This window comes from Triturus cristatus, unplaced genomic scaffold (assembly GCF_964204655.1).
Source record: "Triturus cristatus unplaced genomic scaffold, aTriCri1.1 SCAFFOLD_183, whole genome shotgun sequence".
NCBI lineage: Eukaryota > Metazoa > Chordata > Amphibia > Caudata > Salamandridae > Triturus > Triturus cristatus.
Genome location: NW_028187963.1, coordinates 886,852 through 904,950, shown reverse-complemented (window position 1 = coordinate 904,950; position 18,099 = coordinate 886,852).

Sequence of the window (18,099 nt, the reverse complement as noted above, 5' to 3'; positions counted from 1 at the left end):
ATAGAAAAGGTCTTAGACTCGTACTCTTGCCTAATAGCTAAGGTCTTAGACTCGTACTCTGGCCTAATAGCTAAGGTCTTAGACTTGTACTCTGGCCTACTGGTTAAGGTCTTAACTCTTACTCTGGCCTAATAGCTAAGGTCTTAGACTCGTACTCTGGCCTAATAGCTAAGGTCTTAGACTCGTACTCTGGCCTACTGGTTAAGGTCCTAACTCTTACTCTGGCCTAATAGCTAAGGTCTTAGACTCGTACTCTGGCCTAATAGCTAAGGTCTTAGACTCGTACTGTGGCCTACTGGTTAAGGTCTTAACTCTTACTCTGGCCTAATAGCTAAGGTCTTAGACTCGTACTCTGGCCTAATGGGTAAGGTCTTAACTCTTACTCTGGCCTAATAGCTAAGGTCTTAGATTCGTACTCTGGCCTAATGGTTAAGGTCTTAAGTCTTATTCTGGCCTAATAGCTAAGGTCTTAACTCTTACTCTGTCCTAATAGGTAAGGTCTTAGACTCGTACTCTGGCCTACTGGTTAAGGTCTTAACTCTTACTCTGGCCTACTGGTCAAGGTCTTAACTCTTACTCTGGCCTAATACCTAAGGTCTTAGACTCGTACTCTGGCCTAATGGTTAAGGTCTTAACTCTTACTCTGGCCTAATAGCTAAGGTATTAGACTCATACTCTGGCCTAATGGTTAAGGTCTTAACTCTTACTCTGGCCTAATAGCTAAGGTCTTAACTCTTACTCTGGCCTAATAGCATAGGACTTAGACTCGTACTCTGGCCTACTGGTTAAGGTCTTAACTCTTACTCTGGCCTAATAGCTAAGGTCTTAACTCTTTCTCTTGCCTACTGGTTAAGGTCTTAACTCTTACTCTGGCCTACTGGTTAAGGTCTTAACTCTTACTCTGGCCTAATAGCTAAGGTCTTAGACTCGTACTCTGGCCTAATGGTTAAGGTCTTAACTCTTACTCTGACCTAATAGCTAAGGTCTTAGACTCGTATTCTGGCCTAATAGCTAATGTCTTAGACTCGTACTCTGGCCTAATGGTTAAGGTCTTAACTCTTACTCTGGCCTAATAGCTAAGGTCTTAGACTCGTACTCTGGCCTACTGGTTAAGGTCTTAGCTCTTTCTCTGGCCTACTGGTTAAGGTCTTAACTCTTACTCAGGCCTAATAGCTAAGGTCTTAACTCTTACTCTGGCCTAATAGCTAAGGTCTTAGACTCGTACTCTGGCTTAATGGTTAAGGTCTTAACTCTTACTCTGGCCTTATAGCTAAGGTCTTAACACTTACTCTGGCCTACTGGTTAAGGTCTTAACTCTTACTCTGGCCTACTGGTTAAGGTCTTAACTCTTACTCTGGCCTAATAGCTAAGGTCTTAGACTCGTCTCTGGCCTAATGGTTAAGGTCTTAACTCTTACTCTGGCCTTATAGCTAAGGTCTTAACACTTACTCTGGCCTAATAGCTAAGGTCTTAGACTCGTACTCTGGCCTAATGGTTAAGGTCTTAACTCTTACTCTTGCCTAATAGAAAAGGTCTTAGACTCGTACTCTTGCCTAATAGCTAAGGTCTTAGACTCGTACTCTGGCCTAATAGCTAAGGTCTTAGACTCGTACTCTGGCCTACTGGTTAAGGTCTTAACTCTTACTCTGGCCTAATAGCTAAGGTCTTAGACTCGTACTCTGGCCTAATAGCTAAGGTCTTAGACTTGTACTCTGGCCTACTGGTTAAGGTCCTAACTCTTACTCTGGCCTAATAGCTAAGGTCTTAGACTCGTACTCTGGCCTAATAGCTAAGGTCTTAGACTCGTACTCTGGCCTACTGGTTAAGGTCTTAACTCTTACTCTGGCCTAATAGCTAAGGTCTTAGACTCGTACTCTGGCCTAATGGGTAAGGTCTTAACTCTTACTCTGGCCTAATAGCTAAGGTCTTAGATTCGTACTCTGGCCTAATGGTTAAGGTCTTAAGTCTAATTCTGGCCTAATAGCTAAGGTCTTAACTCTTACTCTGTCCTAATAGGTAAGGTCTTAGACTCGTACTCTGGCCTACTGGTTAAGGTCTTAACTCTTACTCTGGCCTACTGGTCAAGGTCTTAACTCTTACTCTGGCCTAATACCTAAGGTCTTAGACTCGTACTCTGGCCTAATGGTTAAGGTCTTAACTCTTACTCTGGCCTAATAGCTAAGGTATTAGACTCATACTCTGGCCTAATGGTTAAGGTCTTAACTCTTACTCTGGCCTAATAGCTAAGGTCTTAACACTTACTCTGGCCTAATAGCTTAGGACTTAGACTCCTACTCTGGCCTACTGGTTAAGGTCTTAACTCTTACTCTGGCCTAATAGCTAAGGTCTTAACTCTTACTCTGGCCTACTGGTTAAGGTCTTAACTCTTACTCTGGCCTACTGGTTAAGGTCTTAACTCTTACTCTGGCCTAATAGCTAAGGTCTTAGACTCGTACTCTGGCCTAATGGTTAAGGTCTTAACTCTTACTCTGACCTAATAGCTAAGGTCTTAGACTCGTATTCTGGCCTAATAGCTAATGTCTTAGACTCGTACTCTGGCCTAATGGTTAAGGTCTTAACTCTTACTCTGGCCTAATAGCTAAGGTCTTAGACTCGTACTCTGGCCTACTGGTTAAGGTCTTAGCTCTTTCTCTGGCCTACTGGTTAAGGTCTTAACTCTTACTCAGGCCTAATAGCTAAGGTCTTAACTCTTACTCTGGCCTAATAGCTAAGGTCTTAGACTCGTACTCTGGCTTAATGGTTAAGGTCTTAACTCTTACTCTGGCCTAATAGCTAAGGTCTTAACTCTTACTCTGGTCTTATAGCTAAGGTCTTAACTCTTACTCTGGCCTAATAGCTAAGGTCTTAGACTCGTACTCTGGCCTAATGGTTAAGGTCTTAACTCTTACTCTGGCCCAATAGAAAAGGTCTTAGACTCGTACTCTTGCCTAATAGCTAAGGTATTAGACTCATACTCAGGCCTAATAGCTGAGGTCCTAGACTCGTACTCTGGCCTACTGGTTAAGGTCTTAACTCTTACTCTGGCCTAATAGCTAAGGTCTTAGACTCGTACTCTGGCAAAATAGCTAAGGTCTTAGACTCGTACTCTGGCCTACTGGTTAAGGTCCTAACTCTTACTCTGGCCTAATAGCTAAGGTCTTAGACTTGTACTCTGGCCTAATAGCTAAGGTCTTAGACTCGTACTCTGGCCTACTGGTTAAGGTCTTAACTCTTACTCTGGCCTAATAGCTAAGGTCTTAGACTCGTACTCTGGCCTAATAGCTAAGGTCTTAGACTCGTACTCTGGCCTACTGGTTAAGGTCTTAACTCTTACTCTGGCCTAATAGCTAAGGTCTTAGACTCGTACTCTGGCCTAATGGTTAAGGTCTTAACTCTTACTATGGCCTAATAGCTAAGGTCTTAGACTCGTACACTGGCCTAATGGTTAAGGTCTTAAGTCTTATTCTGGCCTAATAGCTAAGGTCTTAACTCTTACTCTGGCCTAATACCTAAGGTCTTAGACTCGAACTCTGGCCTAATGGTTAAGGTCTTAACTCTTACTCTGGCCTAATAGCTAAGGTAGTAGACTCATACTCTGGCCTAATGGTTAAGGTCTTAACTCTTACTCTGGCCTAATAGCTAAGGTCTTAACTCTTACTCTGGCCTAATAGCTTATGTCTTAGACTCGTACTCTGGCCTACTGGTTGAGGTCTTAACTCTTACTCTGGCCTAATAGCTAAGGTCTTAACTCTTACTCTGGCCTACTGGTTAAGGTCTTAACTCTTACTCTGGCCTAATAGCTAAGGTCTTAACTCTTACTCTGGCCTACTGGTTAAGGTCTTAACTCTTACTCTGGCCTACTGTTTAAGGTCTTAACTCTTACTCTGGCCTAATAGCGAAGGTCTTAGACTCGTATTCTGGCCTAATAGCTAATGTCTTAGACTCGTACTCTGGCCTAATGGTTAAGGTCTTAACGCTTACTCTTGCCTAATAGAAAAGGTCTTAGACTCGTACTCCTGCCTAATAGCTAAGGTCTTAGACTCGTACTCTGGCCTAATAGCTAAGGTTTTAGACTCGTACTCTGGCCTACTGGTTAAGGTCTTAACTCTTACTCTGGTCTAATAGCTAAGGTCTCAGATTCGTACTCTGGCCTAATAGCTAAGGTCTTAGACTCGTACTCTGGCCTAATGGGTAAGGTCTTAACTCTTACTCTGGCCTAATAGCTAAGGTCTTAGACTCGTACTCTGGCCAAATGGTTAAGGTCTTAAGTCTTATTCTGGCCTAATAGCTAAGGTCTTAACTCTTACTCTGGCCTAATAGGTAAGGTCTTAGACTCGTACTCTGGCCTACTGGTTAAGGTCTTAACTCTTACTCTGGCCTACTGGTCAAGGTCTTAACTCTTACTCTGGCCTTATACCTAAGGTCTTAGACTCGTACTCTGGCCTAATGGTTAAGGTCTTAACTCTTACTCTGGCCTAATAGCTAAGGTCTTAACTCTTACTCTGGCCTTATACCTAAGGTCTTAGACTCGTACTCTGGCCTAATGGTTAAGGTCTTAACTCTTACTCTGGCCTAATAGCTAAGGTATTAGACTCATACTCTGGCCTAATGGTTAAGGTCTTAACTCTTACTCTGGCCTAATAGCTAAGGTCTTAACTCTTACTCTGGCCTAATAGCTTAGGACTTAGACTTGTACTCTGGCCTACTGGTTAAGGTCTTAACTCTTACTCTGGCCTAATAGCTAAGGTCTTAACTCTTACTCTGGCCTACTGGTTAAGGTCTTAACTCTTACTCTGGCCTAATGGTTAAGGTCTTAACTCTTACTCTGGCCTAATAGCTAAGGTCTTAGACTCGTACTCTGGCCTAATGGTTAAGGTCTTAACTCTTACTCTGGCCTTATAGCTAAGGTCTTAACACTTACTCTGGCCTAATAGCTAAGGTCTTAGACTCGTACTCTGGCCTAATGGTTAAGGTCTTAACTCTTACTCTTGCCTAATAGAAAAGGTCTTAGACTCGTACTCTTGCCTAATAGCTAAGGTCTTAGACTCGTACTCTGGCCTAATAGCTAAGGTCTTAGACTCGTACTCTGGCCTACTGGTTAAGGTCTTAACTCTTACTCTGGCCTAATAGCTAAGGTCTTAGACTCGTACTCTGGCCTAATAGCTAAGGTCTTAGACTCGTACTCTGGCCTACTGGTTAAGGTCCTAACTCTTACTCTGGCCTAATAGCTAAGGTCTTAGACTCGTACTCTGGCCTAATAGCTAAGGTCTTAGACTCGTACTCTGGCCTACTGGTTAAGGTCTTAACTCTTACTCTGGCCTAATAGCTAAGGTCTTAGACTCGTACTCTGGCCTAATGGGTAAGGTCTTAACTCTTACTCTGGCCTAATAGCTAAGGTCTTAGATTCGTACTCTGGCCTAATGGTTAAGGTCTTAAGTCTAATTCTGGCCTAATAGCTAAGGTCTTAACTCTTACTCTGTCCTAATAGGTAAGGTCTTAGACTCGTACTCTGGCCTACTGGTTAAGGTCTTAACTCTTACTCTGGCCTACTGGTCAAGGTCTTAACTCTTACTCTGGCCTAATACCTAAGGTCTTAGACTCGTACTCTGGCCTAATGGTTAAGGTCTTAACTCTTACTCTGGCCTAATAGCTAAGGTATTAGACTCATACTCTGGCCTAATGGTTAAGGTCTTAACTCTTACTCTTGCCTAATAGCTAAGGTCTTAACACTTACTCTGGCCTAATAGCTTAGGACTTAGACTCCTACTCTGGCCTACTGGTTAAGGTCTTAACTCTTACTCTGGCCTAATAGCTAAGGTCTTAACTCTTACTCTGGCCTACTGGTTAAGGTCTTAACTCTTACTCTGGCCTACTGGTTAAGGTCTTAACTCTTACTCTGGCCTAATAGCTAAGGTCTTAGACTCGTACTCTGGCCTAATGGTTAAGGTCTTAACTCTTACTCTGACCTAATAGCTAAGGTCTTAGACTCGTATTCTGGCCTAATAGCTAATGTCTTAGACTCGTACTCTGGCCTAATGGTTAAGGTCTTAACTCTTACTCTGGCCTAATAGCTAAGGTCTTAGACTCGTACTCTGGCCTACTGGTTAAGGTCTTAGCTCTTTCTCTGGCCTACTGGTTAAGGTCTTAACTCTTACTCAGGCCTAATAGCTAAGGTCTTAACTCTTACTCTGGCCTAATAGCTAAGGTCTTAGACTCGTACTCTGGCTTAATGGTTAAGGTCTTAACTCTTACTCTGGCCTAATAGCTAAGGTCTTAACTCTTACTCTGGTCTTATAGCTAAGGTCTTAACTCTTACTCTGGCCTAATAGCTAAGGTCTTAGACTCGTACTCTGGCCTAATGGTTAAGGTCTTAACTCTTACTCTGGCCCAATAGAAAAGGTCTTAGACTCGTACTCTTGCCTAATAGCTAAGGTATTAGACTCATACTCAGGCCTAATAGCTGAGGTCCTAGACTCGTACTCTGGCCTACTGGTTAAGGTCTTAACTCTTACTCTGGCCTAATAGCTAAGGTCTTAGACTCGTACTCTGGCAAAATAGCTAAGGTCTTAGACTCGTACTCTGGCCTACTGGTTAAGGTCTTAACTCTTACTCTGGCCTAATAGCTAAGGTCTTAGACTTGTACTCTGGCCTAATAGCTAAGGTCTTAGACTCGTACTCTGGCCTACTGGTTAAGGTCTTAACTCTTACTCTGGCCTACTGGTTAAGGTCTTAACTCTTACTCTGGCCTAATACCTAAGGTCTTAGACTCGTACTCTGGCCTAATGGTTAAGGTCTTAACTCTTACTCTGGCCTAATAGCTAAGGTATTAGACTCATACTCTGGCCTAATGGTTAAGGTCTTAACTCTTACTCTGGCCTAATAGCTAAGGTCTTAACTCTTACTCTGGCCTAATAGCTTAGGACTTAGACTCGTACTCTGGCCTACTGGTTAAGGTCTTAACTCTTACTCTGGCCTAATAGCTAAGGTCTTAACTCTTACTATGGCCTACTGGTTAAGGTCTTAACTCTTACTCTGGCCTAATAGCTAAGGTCTTAGACTCGTACTCTGGCCTAATGGTTAAGGTCTTAACTCTTACTCTGACCTAATAGCTAAGGTCTTAGACTCGTATTCTGGCCTAATAGCTAATGTCTTAGACTCGTACTCTGGCCTAATGGTTAAGGTCTTAACTCTTACTCTGGCCTAATAGCTAAGGTCTTAGACTCGTTCTCTGGCCTACTGGTTAAGGTCTTAGCTCTTTCTCTGGCCTACTGGTTAAGGTCTTAACTCTTACTCTGGCCTAATAGCTAAGGTCTTAACTCTTTCTCTGGCCTAATAGCTAAGGTCTTAGACTCGTACTCTGGCTTAATGGTTAAGGTCTTAACTCTTACTCTGGCCTAATAGCTAAGGTCTTAACTCTTACTCTGGTCTTATAGCTAAGGTCTTAACTCTTACTCTGGCCTAACAGCTAAGGTCTTAGACTCGTACTCTGGCCTAATGATTAAGGTCTTAACTCTTACTCTGTCCTTATAGCTAAGGTCTTAACACTTACTCTGGCCTACTGGTTAAGGTCTTAACTCTTACTCTGGCCTACTGGTTAAGGTCTTAACTCTTACTCTGGCCTAATAGCTAAGGTCTTAGACTCGTACTCTGGCCTAATGGTTAAGGTCTTAACTCTTACTCTGGCCTTATAGCTAAGGTCTTAACACTTACTCTGGCCTAATAGCTAAGGTCTTAGACTCGTACTCTGGCCTAATGGTTAAGGTCTTAACTCTTACTCTTGCCTAATAGAAAAGGTCTTAGACTCGTACTCTTGCCTAATAGCTAAGGTCTTAGACTCGTACTCTGGCCTAATAGCTAAGGTCTTAGACTTGTACTCTGGCCTACTGGTTAAGGTCTTAACTCTTACTCTGGCCTAATAGCTAAGGTCTTAGACTCGTACTCTGGCCTAATAGCTAAGGTCTTAGACTCGTACTCTGGCCTACTGGTTAAGGTCCTAACTCTTACTCTGGCCTAATAGCTAAGGTCTTAGACTCGTACTCTGGCCTAATAGCTAAGGTCTTAGACTCGTACTGTGGCCTACTGGTTAAGGTCTTAACTCTTACTCTGGCCTAATAGCTAAGGTCTTAGACTCGTACTCTGGCCTAATGGGTAAGGTCTTAACTCTTACTCTGGCCTAATAGCTAAGGTCTTAGATTCGTACTCTGGCCTAATGGTTAAGGTCTTAAGTCTTATTCTGGCCTAATAGCTAAGGTCTTAACTCTTACTCTGTCCTAATAGGTAAGGTCTTAGACTCGTACTCTGGCCTACTGGTTAAGGTCTTAACTCTTACTCTGGCCTACTGGTCAAGGTCTTAACTCTTACTCTGGCCTAATACCTAAGGTCTTAGACTCGTACTCTGGCCTAATGGTTAAGGTCTTAACTCTTACTCTGGCCTAATAGCTAAGGTATTAGACTCATACTCTGGCCTAATGGTTAAGGTCTTAACTCTTACTCTGGCCTAATAGCTAAGGTCTTAACTCTTACTCTGGCCTAATAGCATAGGACTTAGACTCGTACTCTGGCCTACTGGTTAAGGTCTTAACTCTTACTCTGGCCTAATAGCTAAGGTCTTAACTCTTTCTCTTGCCTACTGGTTAAGGTCTTAACTCTTACTCTGGCCTACTGGTTAAGGTCTTAACTCTTACTCTGGCCTAATAGCTAAGGTCTTAGACTCGTACTCTGGCCTAATGGTTAAGGTCTTAACTCTTACTCTGACCTAATAGCTAAGGTCTTAGACTCGTATTCTGGCCTAATAGCTAATGTCTTAGACTCGTACTCTGGCCTAATGGTTAAGGTCTTAACTCTTACTCTGGCCTAATAGCTAAGGTCTTAGACTCGTACTCTGGCCTACTGGTTAAGGTCTTAGCTCTTTCTCTGGCCTACTGGTTAAGGTCTTAACTCTTACTCAGGCCTAATAGCTAAGGTCTTAACTCTTACTCTGGCCTAATAGCTAAGGTCTTAGACTCGTACTCTGGCTTAATGGTTAAGGTCTTAACTCTTACTCTGGCCTTATAGCTAAGGTCTTAACACTTACTCTGGCCTACTGGTTAAGGTCTTAACTCTTACTCTGGCCTACTGGTTAAGGTCTTAACTCTTACTCTGGCCTAATAGCTAAGGTCTTAGACTCGTCTCTGGCCTAATGGTTAAGGTCTTAACTCTTACTCTGGCCTTATAGCTAAGGTCTTAACACTTACCCTGGCCTAATAGCTAAGGTCTTAGACTCGTACTCTGGCCTAATGGTTAAGGTCTTAACTCTTACTCTTGCCTAATAGAAAAGGTCTTAGACTCGTACTCTTGCCTAATAGCTAAGGTCTTAGACTCGTACTCTGGCCTAATAGCTAAGGTCTTAGACTCGTACTCTGGCCTACTGGTTAAGGTCTTAACTCTTACTCTGGCCTAATAGCTAAGGTCTTAGACTCGTACTCTGGCCTAATAGCTAAGGTCTTAGACTTGTACTCTGGCCTACTGGTTAAGGTCCTAACTCTTACTCTGGCCTAATAGCTAAGGTCTTAGACTCGTACTCTGGCCTAATAGCTAAGGTCTTAGACTCGTACTCTGGCCTACTGGTTAAGGTCTTAACTCTTACTCTGGCCTAATAGCTAAGGTCTTAGACTCGTACTCTGGCCTAATGGGTAAGGTCTTAACTCTTACTCTGGCCTAATAGCTAAGGTCTTAGATTCGTACTCTGGCCTAATGGTTAAGGTCTTAAGTCTAATTCTGGCCTAATAGCTAAGGTCTTAACTCTTACTCTGTCCTAATAGGTAAGGTCTTAGACTCGTACTCTGGCCTACTGGTTAAGGTCTTAACTCTTACTCTGGCCTACTGGTCAAGGTCTTAACTCTTACTCTGGCCTAATACCTAAGGTCTTAGACTCGTACTCTGGCCTAATGGTTAAGGTCTTAACTCTTACTCTGGCCTAATAGCTAAGGTATTAGACTCATACTCTGGCCTAATGGTTAAGGTCTTAACTCTTACTCTGGCCTAATAGCTAAGGTCTTAACACTTACTCTGGCCTAATAGCTTAGGACTTAGACTCCTACTCTGGCCTACTGGTTAAGGTCTTAACTCTTACTCTGGCCTAATAGCTAAGGTCTTAACTCTTACTCTGGCCTACTGGTTAAGGTCTTAACTCTTACTCTGGCCTACTGGTTAAGGTCTTAACTCTTACTCTGGCCTAATAGCTAAGGTCTTAGACTCGTACTCTGGCCTAATGGTTAAGGTCTTAACTCTTACTCTGACCTAATAGCTAAGGTCTTAGACTCGTATTCTGGCCTAATAGCTAATGTCTTAGACTCGTACTCTGGCCTAATGGTTAAGGTCTTAACTCTTACTCTGGCCTAATAGCTAAGGTCTTAGACTCGTACTCTGGCCTACTGGTTAAGGTCTTAGCTCTTTCTCTGGCCTACTGGTTAAGGTCTTAACTCTTACTCAGGCCTAATAGCTAAGGTCTTAACTCTTACTCTGGCCTAATAGCTAAGGTCTTAGACTCGTACTCTGGCTTAATGGTTAAGGTCTTAACTCTTACTCTGGCCTAATAGCTAAGGTCTTAACTCTTACTCTGGTCTTATAGCTAAGGTCTTAACTCTTACTCTGGCCTAATAGCTAAGGTCTTAGACTCGTACTCTGGCCTAATGGTTAAGGTCTTAACTCTTACTCTGGCCCAATAGAAAAGGTCTTAGACTCGTACTCTTGCCTAATAGCTAAGGTATTAGACTCATACTCAGGCCTAATAGCTGAGGTCCTAGACTCGTACTCTGGCCTACTGGTTAAGGTCTTAACTCTTACTCTGGCCTAATAGCTAAGGTCTTAGACTCGTACTCTGGCAAAATAGCTAAGGTCTTAGACTCGTACTCTGGCCTACTGGTTAAGGTCTTAACTCTTACTCTGGCCTAATAGCTAAGGTCTTAGACTTGTACTCTGGCCTAATAGCTAAGGTCTTAGACTCGTACTCTGGCCTACTGGTTAAGGTCTTAACTCTTACTCTGGCCTAATAGCTAAGGTCTTAGACTCGTACTCTGGCCTAATAGCTAAGGTCTTAGACTCGTACTCTGGCCTACTGGTTAAGGTCTTAACTCTTACTCTGGCCTAATAGCTAAGGTCTTAGACTCGTACTCTGGCCTAATGGTTAAGGTCTTAACTCTTACTATGGCCTAATAGCTAAGGTCTTAGACTCGTACACTGGCCTAATGGTTAAGGTCTTAAGTCTTATTCTGGCCTAATAGCTAAGGTCTTAACTCTTACTCTGGCCTAATACCTAAGGTCTTAGACTCGAACTCTGGCCTAATGGTTAAGGTCTTAACTCTTACTCTGGCCTAATAGCTAAGGTAGTAGACTCATACTCTGGCCTAATGGTTAAGGTCTTAACTCTTACTCTGGCCTAATAGCTAAGGTCTTAACTCTTACTCTGGCCTAATAGCTTATGTCTTAGACTCGTACTCTGGCCTACTGGTTGAGGTCTTAACTCTTACTCTGGCCTAATAGCTAAGGTCTTAACTCTTACTCTGGCCTACTGGTTAAGGTCTTAACTCTTACTCTGGCCTAATAGCTAAGGTCTTAACTCTTACTCTGGCCTACTGGTTAAGGTCTTAACTCTTACTCTGGCCTACTGTTTAAGGTCTTAACTCTTACTCTGGCCTAATAGCGAAGGTCTTAGACTCGTATTCTGGCCTAATAGCTAATGTCTTAGACTCGTACTCTGGCCTAATGGTTAAGGTCTTAACGCTTACTCTTGCCTAATAGAAAAGGTCTTAGACTCGTACTCCTGCCTAATAGCTAAGGTCTTAGACTCGTACTCTGGCCTAATAGCTAAGGTTTTAGACTCGTACTCTGGCCTACTGGTTAAGGTCTTAACTCTTACTCTGGTCTAATAGCTAAGGTCTCAGATTCGTACTCTGGCCTAATAGCTAAGGTCTTAGACTCGTACTCTGGCCTAATGGGTAAGGTCTTAACTCTTACTCTGGCCTAATAGCTAAGGTCTTAGACTCGTACTCTGGCCAAATGGTTAAGGTCTTAAGTCTTATTCTGGCCTAATAGCTAAGGTCTTAACTCTTACTCTGGCCTAATAGGTAAGGTCTTAGACTCGTACTCTGGCCTACTGGTTAAGGTCTTAACTCTTACTCTGGCCTACTGGTCAAGGTCTTAACTCTTACTCTGGCCTTATACCTAAGGTCTTAGACTCGTACTCTGGCCTAATGGTTAAGGTCTTAACTCTTACTCTGGCCTAATAGCTAAGGTCTTAACTCTTACTCTGGCCTTATACCTAAGGTCTTAGACTCGTACTCTGGCCTAATGGTTAAGGTCTTAACTCTTACTCTGGCCTAATAGCTAAGGTATTAGACTCATACTCTGGCCTAATGGTTAAGGTCTTAACTCTTACTCTGGCCTAATAGCTAAGGTCTTAACTCTTACTCTGGCCTAATAGCTTAGGACTTAGACTTGTACTCTGGCCTACTGGTTAAGGTCTTAACTCTTACTCTGGCCTAATAGCTAAGGTCTTAACTCTTACTCTGGCCTACTGGTTAAGGTCTTAACTCTTACTCTGGCCTAATGGTTAAGGTCTTAACTCTTACTCTGGCCTAATAGCTAAGGTCTTAGACTCGTACTCTGGCCTAATGGTTAAGGTCTTAACTCTTACTCTGGCCTTATAGCTAAGGTCTTAACACTTACTCTGGCCTAATAGCTAAGGTCTTAGACTCGTACTCTGGCCTAATGGTTAAGGTCTTAACTCTTACTCTTGCCTAATAGAAAAGGTCTTAGACTCGTACTCTTGCCTAATAGCTAAGGTCTTAGACTCGTACTCTGGCCTAATAGCTAAGGTCTTAGACTCGTACTCTGGCCTACTGGTTAAGGTCTTAACTCTTACTCTGGCCTAATAGCTAAGGTCTTAGACTCGTACTCTGGCCTAATAGCTAAGGTCTTAGACTCGTACTCTGGCCTACTGGTTAAGGTCCTAACTCTTACTCTGGCCTAATAGCTAAGGTCTTAGACTCGTACTCTGGCCTAATAGCTAAGGTCTTAGACTCGTACTCTGGCCTACTGGTTAAGGTCTTAACTCTTACTCTGGCCTAATAGCTAAGGTCTTAGACTCGTACTCTGGCCTAATGGGTAAGGTCTTAACTCTTACTCTGGCCTAATAGCTAAGGTCTTAGATTCGTACTCTGGCCTAATGGTTAAGGTCTTAAGTCTAATTCTGGCCTAATAGCTAAGGTCTTAACTCTTACTCTGTCCTAATAGGTAAGGTCTTAGACTCGTACTCTGGCCTACTGGTTAAGGTCTTAACTCTTACTCTGGCCTACTGGTCAAGGTCTTAACTCTTACTCTGGCCTAATACCTAAGGTCTTAGACTCGTACTCTGGCCTAATGGTTAAGGTCTTAACTCTTACTCTGGCCTAATAGCTAAGGTATTAGACTCATACTCTGGCCTAATGGTTAAGGTCTTAACTCTTACTCTTGCCTAATAGCTAAGGTCTTAACACTTACTCTGGCCTAATAGCTTAGGACTTAGACTCCTACTCTGGCCTACTGGTTAAGGTCTTAACTCTTACTCTGGCCTAATAGCTAAGGTCTTAACTCTTACTCTGGCCTACTGGTTAAGGTCTTAACTCTTACTCTGGCCTACTGGTTAAGGTCTTAACTCTTACTCTGGCCTAATAGCTAAGGTCTTAGACTCGTACTCTGGCCTAATGGTTAAGGTCTTAACTCTTACTCTGACCTAATAGCTAAGGTCTTAGACTCGTATTCTGGCCTAATAGCTAATGTCTTAGACTCGTACTCTGGCCTAATGGTTAAGGTCTTAACTCTTACTCTGGCCTAATAGCTAAGGTCTTAGACTCGTACTCTGGCCTACTGGTTAAGGTCTTAGCTCTTTCTCTGGCCTACTGGTTAAGGTCTTAACTCTTACTCAGGCCTAATAGCTAAGGTCTTAACTCTTACTCTGGCCTAATAGCTAAGGTCTTAGACTCGTACTCTGGCTTAATGGTTAAGGTCTTAACTCTTACTCTGGCCTAATAGCTAAGGTCTTAACTCTTACTCTGGTCTTATAGCTAAGGTCTTAACTCTTACTCTGGCCTAATAGCTAAGGTCTTAGACTCGTACTCTGGCCTAATGGTTAAGGTCTTAACTCTTACTCTGGCCCAATAGAAAAGGTCTTAGACTCGTACTCTTGCCTAATAGCTAAGGTATTAGACTCATACTCAGGCCTAATAGCTGAGGTCCTAGACTCGTACTCTGGCCTACTGGTTAAGGTCTTAACTCTTACTCTGGCCTAATAGCTAAGGTCTTAGACTCGTACTCTGGCAAAATAGCTAAGGTCTTAGACTCGTACTCTGGCCTACTGGTTAAGGTCTTAACTCTTACTCTGGCCTAATAGCTTAGGTCTTAGACTTGTACTCTGGCCTAATAGCTAAGGTCTTAGACTCGTACTCTGGCCTACTGGTTAAGGTCTTAACTCTTACTCTGGCCTACTGGTTAAGGTCTTAACTCTTACTCTGGCCTAATACCTAAGGTCTTAGACTCGTACTCTGGCCTAATGGTTAAGGTCTTAACTCTTACTCTGGCCTAATAGCTAAGGTATTAGACTCATACTCTGGCCTAATGGTTAAGGTCTTAACTCTTACTCTGGCCTAATAGCTAAGGTCTTAACTCTTACTCTGGCCTAATAGCTTAGGACTTAGACTCGTACTCTGGCCTACTGGTTAAGGTCTTAACTCTTACTCTGGCCTAATAGCTAAGGTCTTAACTCTTACTATGGCCTACTGGTTAAGGTCTTAACTCTTACTCTGGCCTAATAGCTAAGGTCTTAGACTCGTACTCTGGCCTAATGGTTAAGGTCTTAACTCTTACTCTGACCTAATAGCTAAGGTCTTAGACTCGTATTCTGGCCTAATAGCTAATGTCTTAGACTCGTACTCTGGCCTAATGGTTAAGGTCTTAACTCTTACTCTGGCCTAATAGCTAAGGTCTTAGACTCGTTCTCTGGCCTACTGGTTAAGGTCTTAGCTCTTTCTCTGGCCTACTGGTTAAGGTCTTAACTCTTACTCTGGCCTAATAGCTAAGGTCTTAACTCTTTCTCTGGCCTAATAGCTAAGGTCTTAGACTCGTACTCTGGCTTAATGGTTAAGGTCTTAACTCTTACTCTGGCCTAATAGCTAAGGTCTTAACTCTTACTCTGGTCTTATAGCTAAGGTCTTAACTCTTACTCTGGCCTAACAGCTAAGGTCTTAGACTCGTACTCTGGCCTAATGATTAAGGTCTTAACTCTTACTCTGTCCTTATAGCTAAGGTCTTAACACTTACTCTGGCCTACTGGTTAAGGTCTTAACTCTTACTCTGGCCTACTGGTTAAGGTCTTAACTCTTACTCTGGCCTAATAGCTAAGGTCTTAGACTCGTACTCTGGCCTAATGGTTAAGGTCTTAACTCTTACTCTGGCCTTATAGCTAAGGTCTTAACACTTACTCTGGCCTAATAGCTAAGGTCTTAGACTCGTACTCTGGCCTAATGGTTAAGGTCTTAACTCTTACTCTTGCCTAATAGAAAAGGTCTTAGACTCGTACTCTTGCCTAATAGCTAAGGTCTTAGACTCGTACTCTGGCCTAATAGCTAAGGTCTTAGACTTGTACTCTGGCCTACTGGTTAAGGTCTTAACTCTTACTCTGGCCTAATAGCTAAGGTCTTAGACTCGTACTCTGGCCTAATAGCTAAGGTCTTAGACTCGTACTCTGGCCTACTGGTTAAGGTCCTAACTCTTACTCTGGCCTAATAGCTAAGGTCTTAGACTCGTACTCTGGCCTAATAGCTAAGGTCTTAGACTCGTACTGTGGCCTACTGGTTAAGGTCTTAACTCTTACTCTGGCCTAATAGCTAAGGTCTTAGACTCGTACTCTGGCCTAATGGGTAAGGTCTTAACTCTTACTCTGGCCTAATAGCTAAGGTCTTAGATTCGTACTCTGGCCTAATGGTTAAGGTCTTAAGTCTTATTCTGGCCTAATAGCTAAGGTCTTAACTCTTACTCTGTCCTAATAGGTAAGGTCTTAGACTCGTACTCTGGCCTACTGGTTAAGGTCTTAACTCTTACTCTGGCCTACTGGTCAAGGTCTTAACTCTTACTCTGGCCTAATACCTAAGGTCTTAGACTCGTACTCTGGCCTAATGGTTAAGGTCTTAACTCTTACTCTGGCCTAATAGCTAAGGTATTAGACTCATACTCTGGCCTAATGGTTAAGGTCTTAACTCTTACTCTGGCCTAATAGCTAAGGTCTTAACTCTTACTCTGGCCTAATAGCATAGGACTTAGACTCGTACTCTGGCCTACTGGTTAAGGTCTTAACTCTTACTCTGGCCTAATAGCTAAGGTCTTAACTCTTTCTCTTGCCTACTGGTTAAGGTCTTAACTCTTACTCTGGCCTACTGGTTAAGGTCTTAACTCTTACTCTGGCCTAATAGCTAAGGTCTTAGACTCGTACTCTGGCCTAATGGTTAAGGTCTTAACTCTTACTCTGACCTAATAGCTAAGGTCTTAGACTCGTATTCTGGCCTAATAGCTAATGTCTTAGACTCGTACTCTGGCCTAATGGTTAAGGTCTTAACTCTTACTCTGGCCTAATAGCTAAGGTCTTAGACTCGTACTCTGGCCTACTGGTTAAGGTCTTAGCTCTTTCTCTGGCCTACTGGTTAAGGTCTTAACTCTTACTCAGGCCTAATAGCTAAGGTCTTAACTCTTACTCTGGCCTAATAGCTAAGGTCTTAGACTCGTACTCTGGCTTAATGGTTAAGGTCTTAACTCTTACTCTGGCCTTATAGCTAAGGTCTTAACACTTACTCTGGCCTACTGGTTAAGGTCTTAACTCTTACTCTGGCCTACTGGTTAAGGTCTTAACTCTTACTCTGGCCTAATAGCTAAGGTCTTAGACTCGTCTCTGGCCTAATGGTTAAGGTCTTAACTCTTACTCTGGCCTTATAGCTAAGGTCTTAACACTTACTCTGGCCTAATAGCTAAGGTCTTAGACTCGTACTCTGGCCTAATGGTTAAGGTCTTAACTCTTACTCTTGCCTAATAGAAAAGGTCTTAGACTCGTACTCTTGCCTAATAGCTAAGGTCTTAGACTCGTACTCTGGCCTAATAGCTAAGGTCTTAGACTCGTACTCTGGCCTACTGGTTAAGGTCTTAACTCTTACTCTGGCCTAATAGCTAAGGTCTTAGACTCGTACTCTGGCCTAATAGCTAAGGTCTTAGACTTGTACTCTGGCCTACTGGTTAAGGTCCTAACTCTTACTCTGGCCTAATAGCTAAGGTCTTAGACTCGTACTCTGGCCTAATAGCTAAGGTCTTAGACTCGTACTCTGGCCTACTGGTTAAGGTCTTAACTCTTACTCTGGCCTAATAGCTAAGGTCTTAGACTCGTACTCTGGCCTAATGGGTAAGGTCTTAACTCTTACTCTGGCCTAATAGCTAAGGTCTTAGATTCGTACTCTGGCCTAATGGTTAAGGTCTTAAGTCTAATTCTGGCCTAATAGCTAAGGTCTTAACTCTTACTCTGTCCTAATAGGTAAGGTCTTAGACTCGTACTCTGGCCTACTGGTTAAGGTCTTAACTCTTACTCTGGCCTACTGGTCAAGGTCTTAACTCTTACTCTGGCCTAATACCTAAGGTCTTAGACTCGTACTCTGGCCTAATGGTTAAGGTCTTAACTCTTACTCTGGCCTAATAGCTAAGGTATTAGACTCATACTCTGGCCTAATGGTTAAGGTCTTAACTCTTACTCTGGCCTAATAGCTAAGGTCTTAACACTTACTCTGGCCTAATAGCTTAGGACTTAGACTCCTACTCTGGCCTACTGGTTAAGGTCTTAACTCTTACTCTGGCCTAATAGCTAAGGTCTTAACTCTTACTCTGGCCTACTGGTTAAGGTCTTAACTCTTACTCTGGCCTACTGGTTAAGGTCTTAACTCTTACTCTGGCCTAATAGCTAAGGTCTTAGACTCGTACTCTGGCCTAATGGTTAAGGTCTTAACTCTTACTCTGACCTAATAGCTAAGGTCTTAGACTCGTATTCTGGCCTAA